Raw genomic sequence first — 21,352 nt, 5'->3', positions numbered from 1 at the left:
GACTATTATTCTATGTTCTATACAGTTTTTTTTTCATACATTGTTTTATTATTCGATAGACATATTAAGCAAAATTGCTGATATATTGAAAATGAGATGTGGTCCGTCCTTGACCTTTGTTCTCGATTTGACGGATATTGCTCAGTAAGAATATTTGACGAAGTTGACCGAATAAAAAGATATGCTTTCGAATGGTATATGATTAAGCCGTATGCATGGTGGTTGCATTTAAAATAACTTTTATGATTAATGTCACCCGGCTCATTTGAAAAAGGCCACCAATAGTATACATATCTCAGTAATAGAATATAAGGATATAAATTTTTGTATGTTATGAAAGATGATTGTAAACGTTTAATTAAGATACAAATTAAATTATACAGATTCAGGTGAACCTTCGGTATTATATTGAAAAGGAAAAGAAACGATCATATAAACCTGTGTTGTATCTTATTTTCGCAAATAAACAAGACACAGATAACAAAAAAGACAGATGTACACTAATGGATGAAATCTTTGAATATTCAAGTAGGTAACTCTAAACTTTTTACATTATAGTTTTATTATGCATTGTGTATTTTATGTCTATAACTCTTTATTTTCGGGTTTCTATCATGCAAGACGTATTACAAGAAGTCATTTTCTTGTATCTGGATTTTAATCATTATTTCTTATTATGATTTCGATTTTTCTTTAAGGTTTACGAAAGAGAATCGAAAGATACTAAAAAGTAAAATCACAAAAAAATGAACTCCGGGGAAAATTCAAAAAGGAAAGTCCTCAATCAAACGGCAAAATCAAAAGCTCAAAAACATCAAACGAATGGATAACAACTGTCATACATCTGACTTTATGACTCTTGAACAGCGGTATACTACTGATGCCTTTATTAGTACAGGCATTTTCGTATGTAGAAAATGGTGAATTAAACCTAGTTTTATAGCTAGCCTAACCTCTCATTTGTATGACAATCGCATAAAATTCCATTATATTCACAACGATGCAAGTGCAAGTGACATTTAAACCCGCAAGTCAAAAAAAAACTTACAATGCCATGGCAAAAAACGAAAAACGACAAAAAGGTCTAACAAAAGTAAACGAAAGACAACATTGTAGACTAAAGACTGGGCAACACGAACCCGTACTATATGATAGAGCGACGTCATCAAATAATGATAGATGATTATTATTTTTATTCAGAAATTTAGTAAGTCATATATGTTTAACATTTCACACAGATGATGATAACCCTGGCAGATGATATTATGATATCTTCATAATGTCCAGATTTCTAAAGCTGATGAACATAAAAATACTAACAAACATGTTTAACTCCGCAAAATTCTGTATAAGCCTGTCCCAAGTTAAGAGCCTGTAGTTAAAGGTTGCCGTTGGTTCATGTCTGTCATATATGTTTTTGTAAATTGTTTTGTTATAAATTAGGTCGTTAGTTTTCTCAATTGGATAGTTTTGTATTTTTCATGTCGGAAACTTTTATAGCCGATCATACGGTATGGGTTTATCTCATTTTTGAAGGCCGCACAGTTGTTTTTAATTATTTACATGCACTTCATTTGAACTTTGGTGGATAGTTGTCTCATTGGCAATCATACCACATCTCCTTATATTTATATTACTAATTATAAAAATGTGTGCACGAAATTGACTACTTCGCTTCAGGCTTGAAAATGCTAATATAATTGTTTGCTATTACAATAGTTTAAAAATCATTTCAAAATTAAGGAATGTACATGTATCTTCTGTATCTTCCTTATCCATAGCCCACATTACTTTTCGAGTTTTGGCTTTAATTTGATCCTTTTTGGTTTTATTAGCCTTCAAACGTTTCTATTAGAATTGGACTTTCAAATATTTTGACCTCGCTAAAAATAGAAAAGACATTTTAAATTATTGTCGAATTTCCCACGTGGTGCAGTTAGATTTGAAACATTGATGTTTTAAAAAACAAATAATTGTAAAGAACTGAACTTATTTCAAGAAAAATTAATGTGCATAAGTACTTCGGTTCGTATCTTCTCATTAAATCCATTTCTCAGACTGTTGATTTTATTACAAAAAAACTATGGACAAAAATTAACTTGAATTATAGACTTCTCAACTGCATTATACTAAAAAAGAATAACTATATTATAAATATATAGTATAAACCTATTCCTCTCGTATCTTTCGTCTCTCTTTTGCAAGAGGACAATGATAAAACTGTAATACGAGAAGTGATAAAATATAAGAAAAAAATTTGTTCCGAATGTCTGTTTTGAACACAGATCGATAATCAATATGAATGTTTGATGTATTGAACTGGAACTTTATACGATTGTGGCTCTTTCGTCACATTTACAGATGTTACAAACTAAACGTGCATATACAAGACATACCCATGATACTTGGCATAGCCATGCACAATGACATTATCTTTTTAGAGCAAACGTTTGTATGTCACAAGACACGAATGTGTCCATTATGAACTTTCACATTTTATGTAGAAATATTTAGCCAGTAGCTATATTCCAATCGTTTTGTTCTCGTTTAATACTATCGGAAAATGCAACTTGTCAACAAAATTTTAAATTGATCAGCAGCATACAAGGAGCCCCTTGTTTAGCAGTTGAAGCTTAGAATTTTTGAATCACCTCATGATTTTTCGTTTGGATATTTTTTTTTAAAAGAGAGGCAAAAGACACCAAAGGGATTTTCAAACTGACAAGTTGAAAATAAACTGACAACGCCATAGCTGAAAAAAGAAAAAGACCAACAGACAAACAGTAGTACACAAAACACAACAGAGAAAACTTAAGACTAAGCAGCACGAACACCACCAAAAATTTGGGGTGATCTCAGGTGCTACAGAAGGGTGAGCAGATACTGCTCCACATTTGGCACCCGTCGTGTAGCTCATGTTAGTACAAACCCGGTAACAAGTCTAATTCTAAATGAAGTGTAGTATTTTAGGAACAGATATTGATATTTTTTTCTGTTGTGCCACAATGTTATTTGTTTTCTTCGACTTATGAATTTATTTCTTCCACTTTTAGATCTTTTAAAATACGTTTTTAAACGAATTAAATTTTCAAAAAAGTAGATATATCATATTAAATTAATGACATATCTCAATATAATTCTGCGACGATCATCCTACAGAAAGGACAAAATTACCATGCCATGTCATTGGAAAGAAGGTACTGTTTCTGCATGGTTCTTCACGTGTTGTATGCATTCACCATACCACAAGTGATCATACAATCAAGGTAACTATAGATTATAGTTGAAATAGCTAAATAGTTGTTTTTACATACAGACGTTCTTACGATCAAACATTCGCAATAAAAATTGTACTTATCATAAATGTTTATTTTCAAACTTTGATTATACGGGGTAAATCTCTACAAACGGTTATCATTTAAACAAACTGTGATTCGCTTTCAACATACGCTATGCTCATAGCTGAATGTAACACCTTATCGATGATATAAAACCGAAGCCCAAGATAAGATAGTCTTATAAAACTTTTAAATTTTAAATAATGCTGCAACTAAACGTTTTTTCACATGCAATTGAGATAACATGTGTCATAACTTGCATTTAATTTGCATGATGAACTTTCTTGATCTGTCTATGCCATGTTACTATAGCAAACATTGCACCTTCGTCAGGAAACATTGGGTTAGCATGTTTTAGGTCTTCGTGCTTTCTTTTTACACTTTAGGTCTCGATGATGACGGTTACTCCAAAAACGTGTTTTGGGCATATTAATTGACACATATTTGTTTTATTCTTTGTCTGATTAAAAAAACACAAAAGCTTGAAAATACCAATGCTGTAAAACATGTTTGCTTACACTCACTGGCATCATATATCACTGCAGAGTTTTTAGTTTGATAAAGAAATTATCACGCTCATAGGTTAAACTGTTAGTGTGTTTTATTTTATCTTTCTTACGTATTCTTTTCTACATATTTTTTCTGTGTTCTGTATTGTCTTCCGCATTTCATTTCTTATTTACATATTTTACAACATTATGTTTTACCTTGGGATCAAAATAGTTTGTTTAATAGTTAGTTCAAATAATGGATTGATCTATTTTTGTTTTAATCATAAACAGGAATTAGTGAAGAAAGGATTTCGAATTTTTGAAAGAGGGGATACAAACACCGAAGAAAGTGAAATCAAATACTTCATAAGAATGGCAGAATGTATGTATTCCAATAGTTTAAATGAGGATCGGTTGAGAACAAAATATCTTTATATACTTTCAGCTTCCTATTTGTGAGCTTTCAATTTCTATGTAGCAATTTGCCAGCAGCGCCAGCTGTATATAGAGTATATATATTCCAGTTGAAACTATATTCCTTGGCTTGCGTTTCTTATCATGATTTCCTTGAGAGAGGGTTGCTTGCTGCTCATAAAAAATTATTAAACAAAGTGTTCTAAGTTGAAAACATCCCTGCGAAACTTTTTTTTTATCTTTTATTTGTTTTTCAATAGTCAGAATTTTATATACCCCCTAGACTACCACCTGACAAGGGTATCAAGAGGCTAAATATAGAAAATAATTCAGTATTCAATATATATCACCGACAAATTGATTTTTATAATTATAGTATTTAAGGTTACATACAAATTTTCTCTATCTCTCTGACTTTCTCTCATACAATACAAATACTCTTCACTCATTTGTTTTGCTACAATATGTATCTTGACTTACTTTTTAAAAACAAAATATTGTAAAGACATAACTCAAGGATAATTTTTGCTCATAATATATAAGTATTTTATTTCCATTATTTACAGGCTCCTGACTTTGGACAGGCACATACATACAAAATATGGCGGGGTTAAACATCTTATCGGGATCTTAACCCACCCCCTAACCTGGGACAGTGGTGTAATAGTACAACATAAGAACGAACTATAAAAATCAGTTGAAAAAAGCTTAACTCATCAGATGGATACAAATAGAAATAACGCCCTTTCACCTCCATGCTGTTTAAGGTCTGCCAGTAACTACTGTTGCCTGCCGAAAACTGGGTTTGACATAAGTCTTTTTATCCAACTAAATTTTAAATAGATATTAAAGGAATGAAGATGTAACATATGAAATCCACCTTGTGATATATCACCAATAAGTGTGTTTCGCTTAATTCTGTCTGGTTTTCCACTCCATATAAAGTATAAAATAGTGAAGTGAGCTCTGTTAACCTGGATTGTGATAGGTTTGGCAATGCAGGCATTAAGTGTACCAATTTCGAAAGAGCAAGTGATTTATTTACTGTAACTTTTCCCAATAATGTGAGTTTACGATGTTGCCAGCTCTTCAGGATTGCAGAGACTTCTTTAATCTTCTTGGCAAAATAAATTTCTGTGATACAGTTCAAATCTAAAGAAAATTTAATCCCCAAAAGTATAAAATTGAATGTGACCAATGAAGTTATAAGTCACGACAAAGAATCCAATCTGAATATTTTTGTTTTCCAACCCATAGTGCTTTCGTCTTTGAAGCATTTATTTTAAAACCTGAAATTTTATAAAAAGATTCAAAACATGAAAGTGTTTCCCTCAACGATATTTTTCTTCAATCTAACATGAGGAATGTGTCATCTGCATACTGGCTTAAAAGTGATTCATTATCATTTACAGTTATTCCCCTTATATCAGGATTACCTTTTAATTTCAAAGAAAGTAATTCAACACGCAGCCTCTTTTCAAATAAAAACTTAGAAGTATGTCCATTATCTATATATATATATTTGATGCGTTTCCCTCAGTTTTAGTTTGTAACCCGGATTTGTTTTTATCTCTATCGATTTATGAGTTTCGAACAGCGGTATACTACTGTTGCCTTTATTTATAACACAACTTGATGCCCATGAGTATACAATTTCAAACCGTTTACAAACTGTACGCCCACAATTAAAGCTTTTTTTAAGATTAAAAAAAAATAACCATTCTAAGGAATCTAAGGCCTTTTCAAAATCAGCAAGTAATAAAAGACCTGTCATATTATTTTCCTCAATATAGTGCATCAAATCATAAAAAAAAGCGTGTGTTCCCACCCATAAATCTATCTTTAATGAAACCTTTTTGTGTATCACTTATGATAAATAGTAAAACTGGTTTAAATCTTTTAGCTATAACAGCAGAGGCTATTTTCATATCAGTATTCAAAAGACTAATAGGACGCCAGTTACTTATATAGAAAAATCATGTTATTACACTTTGATACTGAAAATCAGAACATTTTCCAACCTCGTTTCCAAAATGAAGAGACCGAAAGACGAAAGGACCAACATCTTTCCAATTTTGTTTTATAAAAGTCTACTGTGTACCCATCAGAACCTGGACTTTTACCATTTGTCATAATTTTTTACGAATATGCACATTCTTTAAAAGTTAAATTTCCTTCACAAAAATCTCTTTGTTCTTCTGTGAGCCTAATGTTATGATTAAAAAATGATGAATCATCACAATCTAATTTTCTGCTTGAGTATAAATTTCTATAAAAATTTTGTTGTTCCGTTAGAACTTTTGATTGCTCTGATATATGTTGGCCAATATCATCTATTAGTTCTGTTATTGTTTTTTTTAATAAATTTTTTTTTTTTTTTTTTCTAATTTACAAAAATATTTTGAACACTTTTCACCATTCTCATGCCATTTATTTTGGGATCTAAGCAGTAAACCTTCATCATTCTTTTGTCGACAATTTTCTAGTTCAAGTTTTTAATCAAGTGAAGATTTTTGAACCTCATCATTTGGAAAGTGGTTCATGATAGTTTCTAAATGTAAAAAATCATTTTCAAAGAGGGTGAAGTTTTTTTTCCTCCTTGGATTTATTTATGCTGTAATTTATGGACATATATCTAATCTTCATTTTCAATATTTCAAAAAAATGTTTGATCGTTACATGACAACTCAACAGAAAGAAGATCTTCCATATCATCTGACATATGATATTCAAAAGTAGTATCCTTAATGCATGACTTAACCCTTTGTATATAATCTGCATCACTAAGTAACTGAGAGTTAAATTTCCAGTCACTTTTTCCCAGTTTCTCTAAACAAGCTGAGAGGTAAAATAATTGCTGAGTGGTCAGTTCTATAACCTGGTATAATTTTAGTATTTTTCATTAGTGAAAAAAAGGTCATCTGAAATTCAAAAATAATCTAGACGACTTTGTTTTATAGGTAAGGACTGAAGCCAATTATATTTTCTATCTTCTGAATAGCATGTACACTAAGGATCAAGTAGTTTAAAAACTTCAATGATTTCATCAATTTTTTTACGGGAGTTAGTGTTTCTATTATGTTTGATATTATATGTATTCATAAATTTTTCTAATATAACATTCAGGTAACTACATAATAAAACACTTATGTTTTTAAAGGATAATTGTTCTGCATTATAGTATAAAATAATGACGGTTCATCAGTATTATAACCATACAAACAGGCAAAGCTCAATCGAAAGCAATGTAACGATCAATATCATCAATAATAGAATTATGCACCACAAAATCCAGACCCATTTTAAACATAACAGAGACACCTGCACTTTTACTGTCTTTAAGACTGAAAAAAACATGTGTTTCCCCATTCATCCTCCCAGTTTTTTTTTCAATTTCTCTTTATTACTATGAGTTTCCTGGAAACACACTAAAGAAGTAATTTTACTCTTAGTCCAATCAAATACATCTGCCCTCTTTTTGGAATTTGAGAAAAGACCCCTCACATTCATTGATAATATCGTTACATTATTATCCATGATTAAAGATGAAGTGATGTTTTATAAACCATATAAGCAAGTTCATAAGTACAAATATACAATTGTAACAAATTTGACATACACAAAGATACACACATACAAACATCAGATGTCGCTGATATTTTTCTTCATTCAACATTGAATGTATAAATTAATTTACAGTATTGCATGTAATAATTATACATACGTCTATCAAAGGAATAGATGTTTTAAAGGGAGAGAAAATTGAATATTTACCTCATTATTAATGTTAGAGTTATTTCGCCTTTACTGTATAGTGACAGTATAATTTATTTTAAACAAATTTATCAAGATGAATATCTATAATACTCTTTACTATTTATATAGGAATATGTAATTCACTACTGATATAAAACAGTTTTTCCTTCCGCAATTATCTTTTACATTTATATCTATCTATTGAAATTAATAAAAAGCTGTAAATTATTCAAAAATTAAATTAAATGATGTAACTGACTCAAAAGATTGAATAAGTTCCCTCTTGCAATTTCTTTTTCATTTTTTCTTCTACATTGTCAAACAGGTCAAATCTTATTCTGCTTCTAGTTTCAGTTTTGGTATACACATTACAGTTGTAAAACCATAGCTTTTAAAAATTTTCAGTGTTCTTAAGTCTTGCCATAAGTCCAATATTGCGTTGTGTTATATCATCATGAAAGTAGTAGGTCCGGTAAGACCGCTTTTTGGCCCCAAAATATAGCATTTTTACAAATTTGTTTAAATGTAAACTTTAATCATTTATTGGAAAGTAGAATACTTGTGCTCCATAAATATGGGCTGTTTTTTTACAGTACAATGCACATGCATTAGGTAATAGTATCATAAGTTCATGTTTTTTTACTGAAATCTTCACAATTTGTGCACTTGTGCTAATTTTAAGACGGTTTTTGTCTAAAATGGAAGTGGCCGCATTCGTGTTCAGTCTTAATATTTAAGTATATGTTGTATTTGTTGATAATACATAACATATATAAAGATTGAGACTATACACTAATGCAGTCACTTCCATTTTAGACAAAAACCATTTGAAAAGTGATGTTTTATGGCATAATTTTTTATGCGACTGTCATACAAGTGAGAGGTTTAGCTAGCTATAAAACCAGGTTCAATCCACCATTTTCTACATCAGAAAATGCCTGTACCAAGTCAGGAATATGATAGGTGTTATCCATTCGTTTGATGTGTTTGAGCGTTTGATTTTGCCATTTGATTAGGGACTTTCCGTTTTGAATTTTCCTCGGAGTTCATTACTTTTGTGATTTTACTTTTTTTTGATAGATTTTTCATTTTTAAGTTTGAATTTGAGCGTCTCTAATGACCAAATCAGTCCAAAACTTTTACAAAAAGTTATTGAATCGACTGAAGTAGACATTTAAGTGTTTCAAAAATGTTAAAAATCTTACATTAGATGTACTTTGAATTTTTTAGCGAAAGCAGCCATTGCCGGACCTGCTCCCCTTCACAATAACAGGATTCTGGTAACCTTCTTTTCCAGTTATTTTGTGGATGGCTAGTACACCACTGGGCTCAATATTTACATTTAGGTCACTATTTACTAGTTCAACAAAGGATTTTTTCAAGTTCTCACCCCTTTTTTAGGAAAGTTTAGCATTCTTATATTAAGTTTTCGACTGTATTGCTCATTATAACTTTACGGACGCCATCACGAGTTGTTTGACCCCAAGAATACGCGTCAAGTTTCTCTAAAACACTATGATAATCCTGAATCGACTTCTTTATCTTTTTTTATTAAGTCTCCCAAACGAACGATATATAGGGTCAGTCCCCAGGGGTTCTCCCGTCCCAAATTATCTAATATCGTGTAAATGGTCTTGTTCTGAAATGTGTTCAGTTGTTTACCTATATTAAACAACCATGATGCCCGCACATTAGGCGTACAAACTACCATCGTAAACAACATAAACGTATGTCACTATTTCATGCTAAAATATATATATATCATAACAGTTTGTTAAATAAACATTGAAAATAAATTTTTATTTTTATTTGATTTGCATTATAATCACAAACCCTTTTCATTTGTAGATGTGTTAGATGAGAAAGTTTTACCAGTGATTATTTCCATGCGTAATGGAGGATTGAACGAAGACGTATTAGTTAGTGCTAGCAGTTTATTTCTCCCAATTATTCGATTGAAGGTACACAATTCTGTTAACAACATGATACACGACTTTTTGAACGTGTTCGATTCGCTCATATTTGTGACAATGCAGTTGATTTTAATGAAAGAAGTCTCTGTTTTACTAAAAAATTATTACACCAGGGTCTTCGATATCACAAACTAGTCAGAACATTTACTAAGTTTTATCATCGGTAAAAAGACATCATTCGTAAATATAAATTAACATGCAGACATCTTATACGTTCAGGTATTTTATCTCCAAACTTTGATGTTAATATTCTATACAAAGCACAAAAATTCCCTCATCACCTCAAAAGCTAACCAAACCTTTAAACAGATTTATTCAGAAGGGATATATAAACGATACTGTTGTCAGGTAATTAAAGATGGCATATTTTGGAATTAATATTAATCAACTCATATGGTCTTTGCATCGGAAATAAACACATTTATTCTAAAACCAGTTGTTGGCGGGTTATGTTTTTCACATATATTTTTATGATGGTATCATACTATCGTAACGGGATGTATTGTGCTTGATGATAGACATAATCTTTCAATCAGTTTAATTGAAGTCTGGAGCTTGCGAGTCAGTAATTATTGGTAGTCCTTTATTCATCTATGTATCATTGTCATTTTGTTTAGTTTCTTCTGTAACCTACTAGTATTCTGAAATCGGATCCTTACATCTTTTAAACTGAGTTTTTACTGTGCGTATTGCTGTATGTTTGTTTATTCTACATTGGCTAGAGGTATAGGAGGAGGTTTGAGATTTCACAAAAACAGCTGAAGCCCGCCTCTGGGTGCGGGATTTTCTCGCTGTGTTGAGACACCGTTAGTGGCCTTTGGCTGTTTACTGCTCGTTGGTCGGGTTGTTGTCTCTTTGACACTTTCCCAATCCCATTCTCAATTGTATTTTGAAGTTGTTAAGTAATGGTCACGCATGGTATCATTCATTGATAATAAAAATTTTCGTTTTTCTGTAAGTAAAAAAAAACAAATTTTATTGATGGTGCCAAAAGATGTAATTTCTAAGATAACCAATTTGATCAAGAGACACTATTCCGCAGATTGACTTTGTGTCTTTTTTTATTTATCTTTTATCGTAGAAAAGCAGTCCAGACGTTACTGTTTTGACCCTTGAAAATGGTTCCATTGAAAAAGCAACTGAACATATGACAAATTTAAAGACCCCTTGGACTGTCAGAAAATCAGAAACTCTTATTGTAATTAAGAATGCGGAAACAACAGATGAAATTTCAGCTATCAATGAGGTGCAAAGCAATTTGGATTTCGAGGCTCTTATATGTCATGTGGTTATTGGAGGTATGTCTGTTCCAAATTACGCATCATTTAATAAACTATATAAATGTATGTGTCATGTTACTGGTACTTCATTTTTCTTATGACAAAAGAAGCTATTATGTAGTTTTATATTTCATTTTTTTTTCACTGTGATTATGCTTATAAAATGAGAACACACCCTTATTAGTTGAATAACCCAGACTAGAGTGTTACTTACCTGGGATTATTTTTCTAGTTGTACCATTTCATTTTTCTCAGACGATTGTACATCCAAGATTTATCAAACGAAAAACATACATAATCCATCAATATGCATAAATACTATTTTTGGTTCTCTCACCCGAAATACCACTTTAGGTCACACATATACACATCCTTTCAATCCCACTACAAGAAAGACGTGTGTATCCAATGAATTAAAATATAAATCTGGATGAAATTTAGTCAAGATCTTTATATAGTAATTATTCTTCTGTTCAAAAATACTTCCTTAAGCCAGTAAATGGTCAGCTTGTTCTTAAAGTCTGCCTGTGGACTAGCGGGTACAGCATGGGAAACCTGAAAATAAAATCATTAGAAAATGAAACAAAATTTAAAATGTTATAATCTGAAGATTCGTTCTTTATATTTTAGGTGTATTTTAAGTCAAAGAAAGTCCAAATAACTGTCCATTCATTGAAAATAATGGCCTCTGCTCCATTATTTCCCAGGAATAGACAGTTATTTGGACTTTCTCTATAACTTATATTCCAAATTTCTCTTATTGCCAAATATTTTTCTTGAAATAATAAATTTTAATCGACAGACAGCTTTACTGACATATGTGTTTTCTTTGTCTTTTTTGATCTATTCGTTAATTTCATTTAAGCTTGATACGATTTTTTACCAGAAATTTTTTTATGCTTAGTACTTGTAGGAAGTTACAATCAATGATGAAATGAAGTCATAAATTACTATCATCTTGATTGGAAAATTGCATTAATCGTCCCTGACCATCATAAAATCTTTTCAATCATTTGAATATGTAGGTTTTTGTACATTTCTCTATTCAACAGTAATGCATAGTTCATTAAAGATTATATTGATTTGATGTTCACAGAAGAATAATATGAAAATTATGAATAATGAAATTGTTTGTATATTGTCCTTACAAAAAAGACGATTTTTTTCTCATTTTGTAGCTTTAAAAAGATATAAGAAAAATGTTTGGCCTATGCTTTTTTGATCTATTAAAAAAACAATGGCAAAATAATTCCACCTAAAAATACATTTATAGAGTTTGTACATTAAGAATACTGCCTTTATTTTTCTTCCATATTTGCTCAAATACAACGTCCACCAAGCATAGCCTTTTAAAATGAAGACAACGGATTTTGAACGTTTATCTACGCATAGATATTTAACAAATGTTGAAGTCAAGGCAACAATTAGAATACTTTAAATGCATTGCTATTGTTTCGATAAAAATGCATTTGTTTTTTTCATTGTAATACCATCTATATCGTTCGTATCTAAATACTATGTAATATTCGTTAATACAATATCTATTGTGAAATCATTTATTTTTATTGCAGTCTCAATTGCGAATAAACATAGATTATACGTAAGTTTATATTAACATGTTAATAAACATTGTTTTACATTGACTTTCTTCAAAAAAACAGATATTGCATTGTACAATAGACAGAGCATCATGAAACACAACAAACTCACGGGGTGATCTCGGGTGCTCCGATTTGCAGAAAAATATACCTTGCAAACTTTTCATACACAAAATACAGTTGACCTTACGCTTATAGTATACGAGAAACAGACCTAACTATATACAGAAAATTGAGGAGGTCCATTAGAGTAGAAGATCATACACCGAAAATGAAAACAACTGGCATATATAACTGATCTTAGGAAAAGTTGGAATATAGATTTGGTTAATGTTTCTTTTCCAACAATAAGACAACTCTAAAATTTCAAACCGGTAGCAAATGGAGTATCCCTAACACAAACAATGTCAACATAAATATTAATCTCTTTTAAACTATATTAATAAACAATAACCCTTTTTCGATGGATCTATACGTTTAACTACTACTTGATATTGGTTGAGTGATGATTGGTGTTTTACGCTATTTTAAGCAATATTGGTTAATTCGTGGTGGTTAGTCTTTTTTTAGTGCAGGAAGCCGGAGAGATCAACCGACATTCTACAGGAACACTTACTTGATACACATCGCTTCGGTTATTTTGTACATGTTCATATATTGACTTTATGGAAGTTCGCTCCTTTGTTTTAAAATAACATTTTTTTGAAAAGACTGTTAAAATGGATATTTTATAAAAAAACAGAACTTCAAAAAACACAGAAAAGGAAAAGTCCGTGAGATAAAGTCGATTGAAATTTGGCGGGAAATAATTTTCTCTAGATTTTTTATTTATTTAACATTGACACCTTTTTTCTTTCAAAAACTAGTAGCAGTTAGAATGATTTATTTATTGCCATAACATGGATAAAAGAGGGACGAAAGATACCAGAGGGACAGTCAAACTCATAGATCGAAAACAAACTGACAACGCCATGGCCAAAAATAAAAAGACAAACAGACAAATAATAGTACAGATGAAACAACATAGAAAACTAAAGACTAGGCAACACGAACCCCACCAAAAACTTGGTGATCTCAGGTGCTCCGGAAGGGTAAGCTGATCCTGCTCCACATGTGGCACCCGTCGTGTTGCTTATTTTATTACAAATCCGGTAAATAGTCTAATTCGGTAGGTCACATTCGTGAAAATGAAAGGGTATTGTAGTTACGACATAAGGAACATATCTGATATCATCTGTGAAACGGTTATTCCATAACGGTCAACCAACTCGTGATGGCGTCCGTAAAATTTACGAAGGGATGATTTCAACTTCACCATTTGGAACTCTTGGTTTAATAGCTTCCTTATGAGCAGCAATCCTCTATCAAGGAAATCATGATAGGAAATACAAGCCCGGGAATATCGTATCAAATTGGAGATATATACTCTGTATGCAGGCGCTGCAGGAATGTTGCTACATAGAAATGGAAAGTTCACAATTGGGAAGCTGAAATCATCTCTTTTGTCGTAAAGTTTTGATTTCAACCGACCCTCATTGTCAATTTCTAGATGTAAGTCAAGATATGAGGCAGATTTAACTGTATCTGTAGTATCGTATCCTTTATCTCTAGTTCGATGGGATAGATTCGTTCAACATAGTCACCAAATTTTGTATTATTTAGTGAGAGAACATCATCTATAAAGCGGCGGTTTCCTAATATCTGACAAAACGTCAAAGTCAAGATAAGCAAACATCTTTAAGTAAAATAATACCAACAATTTTAGGAGACAGACAAAGAAATGTATGTAAACGTATTATCGATGTACCTTTTGAAGATTGAAAAATGGCGAATTCCAGAAGACGCCCTTAAAATGGCATTTGATCATCGATCTATTGAATACATTTATGAACAGGTAAAGACAGAATAGACATATATTAACCTACAAGCCTACCATTTTTAAGAAAACGCAAGATAAACTGTACATCGTGAATTCTAATGACTGCCATTATTAAACTAATGATTGTAGTTAAGGACAATAAGTTCAATAACTTATTAAGAATGAGAAGTTCCAACATGTTTTTGTTTTACAATATATAAGGAGATGTGGTATGATTGCCAATGAGACAACTATCTACCTACGTTTAAATGAAGTTGATATAAGCAGTTATAGACAACCGTACGGCCTTCAACAATGAGAGATAACCCATACCAAATAGTCGGCTTTTAAATACCTCGACATGTACTATATGAAACAATTTAATTGGGAAATCTAACTGTCTAGTTCACTTGTAATTTATAACAACACTTACGCAAAACTAATATCATAGACACTTACCAACGACAACCACTGAACTAACGACTCCTGACTTGAGACAAGCACATACATCCTGTTTACACACTGCATTCATCTGTGTTTTAGTGTATGCAAACGTCGAGAAGTGACGACATTTATCAACATGATCCGTTAAAGTAACATTTCCATGTACCATTGAATTTATAATGTGGTTCTTATTCAAAAACTTCTTTTTTATGATGCAAAACAGTAACATTAAGAAGTATATATTTTGATTTATAATATCATTCTCCAAACTATTTACGAAAAGCTAATATGACGGACACGTACCAATGACAACCACTATCCCCTTATTACGGTAATTTGCGGGATTGTCTCGCTGTGTTGAAGACCCATTGATGGTATTAAGCTGTTTTCTGCTCTTTGGTCGGGATGTTGTCTCTTTGGTTCATTTATATTAACATTGTTAATTTCAAAACACAAAGGTAAGAGGATGATAGAGCATTGTCAACCAAGGCAAAGATGTTGATCACCCTCTCAGCTATGTACTATTAATTAATCTTCATATTGTGTTATTATTGTCTATCTATTTCAAATTCAAAGTAATAAACTATGAAGTCTTGTACATAACAATCATCCGTATTTTATGAAGTGCACAACTGATCAAGCGTCTACATGAAGGGTATTAGGACATTAGCCAAGGGAAAGAGTAAATTATATCCACTGTATTAACCAATCAAAATGTGGTATTCTAACATGAAGTTTAATAAATCAAGATGATGACCCAGATGACTGATAGACACTTCAAAAATAATGATTCCTTTTGTATATAAAGCAATTTTTAGACACAAAGTTTGACTTTTGAGGTGTAGCTCTTATATGTGAAGAATGAATTGGGCAAATATATACATCTAATCTATGAGCGCTTATAGGATTTGACAACTGCATTTACTAGTGGATTACGGGCTGATTTGGAAGCTTTGTCCAGGTTAACTGATTTGCCAACAGATTGGAAGGAAAAAGGTTAATATATTATATTGATAATAATTTTAAACATTAGTTGACAATCTTAGTAACAATTTAAAAGTATCAGTTACAAGTATATTGAAATGTGTACATAAATGATAAAGGAAAATAAATTAGCGAATAGAACATACTTTAGTCTAGTGATTGACACTAACTCCAATTCAAACATTTATAGTTAGGTAATCCATTTTCCTTGTTTGTTTCATAAATAATATGACACACATATAATATTCTATTTTGAACGATCGAGATAAGGCACACTGAAACTGATAGCCATATACATGTTATCGTTACTATAATCATCCATGTTGTCAAGTAAGTATGTATTTTAAAACATTTTCAAACAAGACAATGATTTTTGAATGCTCTGTTTCATGCAATATTATTCTAAATTCCCACTTTATAACACCTTTTTACACACATTAACTGTTCTGTGTTAATTTTCTAGTACACAAAAGTAACTGATGAATTCTAGATATTACACTGTATATCTAATGATGAAAATGCCCAATGTAGACATAAGAAGATGTTTGTATGAGGTCCAATGAGACAACTCTCCATCCAAGTCGCAATTTATAAAAGTAAACCATTATAGGTCAAAGTACGGTCTTAAAAACGGAGCCTTGGCTCACACCGAACAGCAAGCTATAAATGGCCCCAAAAATTACTAGTGTAAAACCATTCAAACGGGAAAACCAACGGTCTTATCTATATATGATCATCCAATGTATTTACTAAGAAAACGTAACTATCATATTAACTTATCTATAACTCGTGTGTAATAGCGACACTGTTGTCATACCAAAAGAGATTTTATTTTACTACAATCTTCTAAAGCCTGATGTATTTTAATAGATATTGAGCGGGCAGTCTCGAATTCCGATGTCATTGGACTCATTTATTTAACATTACTGCGGAAAAAGTTTTATTCTGGGGCAACTCAGCTTCTGGATACAGGATTTGTAAGTCAGTTTTTAGGTTAAGCGTTCAAAAATATAGGTTGCATAAAGTTTGCAGTTATTGTTATTCTGTGTAGTATGTAGCCTGTTAATGTGTAAATTTATGTAATATGTGATTCTGACAATTTTCTCATTGGAGCCATTATGGGAATAACTTCATATCACCTAAATGGAAGCCGAATGCAGACCATAAATTAAGATTACCGTTACAGATCAGCTGAGTCACATATGGCATCAAATAGCAATCGTATTACCAACCATTACGAGTTTAAGTGTTTAATATTTTGATTTAAATTCCTGGTCTGTATACGTGTTTACGTTTTCAATTTGCTTGTAATTTAACTCCAGCTAGATTCACTTGTTCGATTATTTTAAACAGAAATGATATACGAATGTCAATATGAAAAAGGAGCTATATAGAATGACTACAAATTAACCTAACCCGTGCTGTACAGTAGCACAGTGTGGGAACGGAACTGTACTTGTTTTGTAATGTTTTAGTCGTTCGGGAGACTGTTATTTGGGGCTCCGACATTCGAAAAATAACAAGTTGCTTGATGGAAAGATTGATGAACTCAAATGTTACTATATAACGTTTCTGCTGCAAGTTTTGATAATCAAAACATTCTATATATGAATATGAACCAATCAAATAATAAAAACGATATATGCATACAACCGTTTTCCTTAGAATGATGGAGCTCCGAGTAAATAGATTAAAACTGTCACACGACAGCGATAAAAAAGTCAAATAAACATGGAAAAACCAATCGTTGCTACTAGAATTTTAACATGTACTTTTTCTTATATATAGTCTTACCTGTCTGACAGTTTAAAAGCCGTTGTCCCATTATTAACCCAAATATATTCATTTTCTCAATGTCGGATATTTAATTTTAATTGACTGTACAATCGCTTGCGAGTTTATTGTACAATCACTTGGAACTTTCCTGTACAATCGCTTGGCCAACTTTATTTAATACATTGCATTCAATTGATGTTTCTTGTCTGTCCTATTATATTCATCTATGGTATTTGAAATGAAAATGAGCATAACATCAGTCATTTTGTCGATTAAGATTCTAAAAAGGAACCTTTTAAAGGTGTTTTTTTCAGAGACAAAATCAAAATTCGAACAATAAGTATACAAGATAAATAAAAAGACAGTAGAAATGTAAAGAAATCACTAAAAAGAAAATATTCCTCGTACAAAATAAATAACCGAAAAGGTGACTATAGGTGCTCCGGAAGGGTAAGCATATTTTGAAGTTTAATTAATCTATTATTTACCAACAATTTAAGAAAAGATGATGTATACGTATTTTAACAATACAACAAAGAATGGTTCATCAGAGGACTGGGATATTCTAACATGATAAAGGCATTCTAATGTGGAATCGTGGTAGCTATTCATGGAACCAAGAAAAGACACGTGTAGGTCAATAAACATGATATAAAAATAAGAAAATGTGGTTTAATTGCAAATGAGATATATATCTATAACAAGCTATAGCTACTGATGGAAAAAGCTCCCATATAAATAAATTTTATCAAGGATCGGGGTGTGACTTGTTATATGAAATATAGAGAAAATGCAAAATCCTTACACATGAATTTCTTCATATTAATAAGCGGTGTCACTCTCCAGTAAATTTGCAATATTCCTAACTATAACATCCGACGAACGAACGAAACAGTTTTTGTTTTTGTGAGACTTCATTTTATCAAACCACATTTCTATCTTCAATATAAAAATAAGGAGATGTGATATGATTGTCAATGAGACAACTATCCACCAAAGTTAAAAGAAAGTGGATGTGAGCAATTATAGTCGGCTATTAAAAGTCCCGACATGAAAAATATGAAACAATTAATTTCGAAAACTGACGGCCTAATTTTAAACAAAACAGTTTATGAAAAACATATATGACAGACATGAACTAACGACAACCACTGAATTACGAGCTCCTGACTTGGAACAGGAACATAAAGACTGTGGCGCGGTTAAACATGTTTGTGTGTGTCAGTCAACCCCAAAACCAATACTAGTGTTACAGCACAACACAAGACCAAACTATAAAAAATCAGTTGAATGATCAGGTCATCATTTGATACTATCATGGACGATATTAGACATGGCGCAGATCCAGCCTTTCTGAAAAAATGGGGATCCAAAATACGGAACACCCTAAAATGTTCACAAAATAAAAAAAAAAAAATCGAACAAATTGGGTTTCAACCACCAGAACACCGTGTCCCTGCACATCGGGTCCGCTAATACTGACTTCATCCATTGAAATAAAACCTACAAACATCAGTAACACTTCCGAATGTGTAATTGAGGTTTAAAAAAAAAATTTGATAACAATCCAAATAACTGTTACCTAATCGTAACAGAAAAAGGAGAAAAAAAGCTCATGCCAGACATATGTTGCATTGGGTTGCAGTAGTTTTAATGAACACTTTTATTTGACAGAAGTGTCATGAAAAATATAAACTGTTCATGAATGTGGCAGAATAGATAATGGTAAGCATTTCCTACCTGAGTGTCATAATTCATGTGATTCACTTGCCAAAAAAACGTAAACACTAGAAATTATTATGTTCCGTAAAACTATCAATTCACTTTTTGGCCCATAATGAATTCCTCTTTATCTCAGATTTGGTACAGCATTGAAACACATATCCTGATGACATTTTCAACCACTTTAATAACAGTCATTTCCTTTTTTTTTATTTTGACAGGGAGATACATATAAGAACAATATTGTTCAGAATCTCTCTGTGTATAACTGCAATCATATTTTGTGTTTCATGTATTTCAAATAAAATATGCTTTAACTAAAAGCTATATATATCACGAAATATGATGATACAAAATAATTTAATGACATTTGTGTCATTAATTTAAGCGGCTTATGAAAATATCAGTGCTAATCCAGTTTTTATATAGAACATTTTTAATCATTAATTTTTAATTACGCGAGTCAAACAAATCAAGCCAATTAAGATAATGTCTACAGCATTTCAATTTTTGTTCACAAAACTTTTGAATTTAAGTTGGCCAAGTGATTTTACAGTAAACTTGCAAGCGATTGTACAGTCAATAAAAATAACAGACATTGAGAAAATGAATATATGGCTTTTAAACTTTTAGACAGGTAAGACTATATTTCAGAAAAGGTACATGTGAAAATTCTAGTAGCAACGATTGGTTTCACGATGTTAATTTAGCATTTTGTATCGCGCTGTTGTGTGACAGTTTTGATCTATTTACTCAGAGCTCCACCATTCTAATGAAAACGTTTGGATGCATATATCGTTTTTATTATTTGATTGGTTCATATTTACATATAAATGTTTTTATTTTCAAAATTTGAAGCAGAAACGTTATAAAGTAACATTTGAGTTCATCAAATTTTCCATCAAGCAACTTGTTATTTTTCGAATGTTCGAGCCCCGCTTGACAGTCTCCCGAATGACCAAAAACATTATAAAACCGTACAGTTCCGTTCCCACACTGTGAGTTGGCTATAAACGGGTTAAATTGTAACTTTAACCAGCTTGTATACCATTGTTGTTCTATTTGTGTTATATGTATATAAAATTGTTTATGTTTTGGAAATTGATTATATTTTTCATGTAGTTAATGTTGTAATATTGAGAGATTTATTAAACATTGGTTTAATCCAAATGATTATTATTATTATTATTTTTACATGAATATATTTATTATCAGTATTAATGATATTGAAAAGCGAATGTTAAATCGGCTTACTCTTCCGGAGCACCTCAGATCCAAGTTGATTTTTGATGAGTTTTTTGTTGCTTATATAGATATAGAAAGATGTGGTATGAGTGCCAATTAGACAACTCTCAATCCAAGTAACAATTTATAAAAGTAAACCATTATAGGTCAAGGTACGGCCTTCAACACGAAGCACTGGCTCACACCGAACAGCAAGCTATAAAGGGCTCCAAAAATTACTAGTGTAAAACCATTCAAACGGGAAAACCAAAGGTCTAATCTATATAAAAACGAGAAACACGTATGAACTACATAAACAGATTACAACTACTGTACATCAGATTCCTGACTAAGGACAGGTGTAAACATTTGCAGCGGGATTTTAATGGTACCAAACCTTCTCCCTTTTCTGAAACAATAGTATAACATCACAACATAGAAAGACACACTATAAAATATCAATTGGAAGGCTTAACTCAATCAAAATTAGTCTA

General features: G+C 31.4%; 1 long non-coding RNA gene across 1 annotated transcript; it reads left to right on the top strand.

Annotated features, from left to right (window-relative positions):
* The first annotated feature begins 411 nt into the window (after positions 1–411).
* Positions 412–11,264, top strand: LOC127711679 (uncharacterized). Its single transcript, XR_007986844.1, has 5 exons — positions 412–528; positions 3,160–3,266; positions 4,121–4,211; positions 9,848–9,960; positions 11,054–11,264. It is a non-coding gene; the product is annotated as an uncharacterized LOC127711679 (long non-coding RNA).
* Positions 11,265–21,352: the final 10,088 nt, after the last annotated feature.

This window comes from Mytilus californianus, unplaced genomic scaffold (genome assembly GCF_021869535.1).
Source record: "Mytilus californianus isolate M0D057914Y unplaced genomic scaffold, xbMytCali1.0.p SCAF_8, whole genome shotgun sequence".
NCBI lineage: Eukaryota > Metazoa > Mollusca > Bivalvia > Mytilida > Mytilidae > Mytilus > Mytilus californianus.
This window is presented reverse-complemented; position numbering and strand designations above follow the sequence as displayed.